This window comes from Atheta coriaria, unplaced genomic scaffold, assembly GCF_025399875.1.
Source record: "Atheta coriaria isolate IRGN ID8LTWV9N9 unplaced genomic scaffold, Caltech_Dcor_3.1 scaffold4451_size1203, whole genome shotgun sequence".
NCBI lineage: Eukaryota > Metazoa > Arthropoda > Insecta > Coleoptera > Staphylinidae > Dalotia > Dalotia coriaria.
In genome coordinates this window covers 919-1203 of record NW_027050441.1, presented here as the reverse complement: position 1 = coordinate 1203, position 285 = coordinate 919, and positions in this window count along the sequence as shown.

The following is a 285-nucleotide window of genomic DNA, read 5'->3' as shown; positions in this document are numbered from 1 at the left end:
GAGATGATTTCCTTGGACATTACACGTTTCGCCTGCATCGTTTGCCGCCTACTGCTGCGTCGTGGCGCTGGATCTTCTTTCTTGCTGGATTTTTCAGGAGGTTTTGGTAGATCTGCGTCGATCACGGCACAATCCGAGTCTTTGTCTTTATTCGGTGACGCCGTACCGTTTTCTTTGATGTCGTCGTCCACGATCATGACATCATCGGTGTCGTCAAGCTTCTCAGGCAAATTGGTTCGTCCCTCCTCCTCTCCGTCTTCCACCACCTCATCAATCGCGTCATCA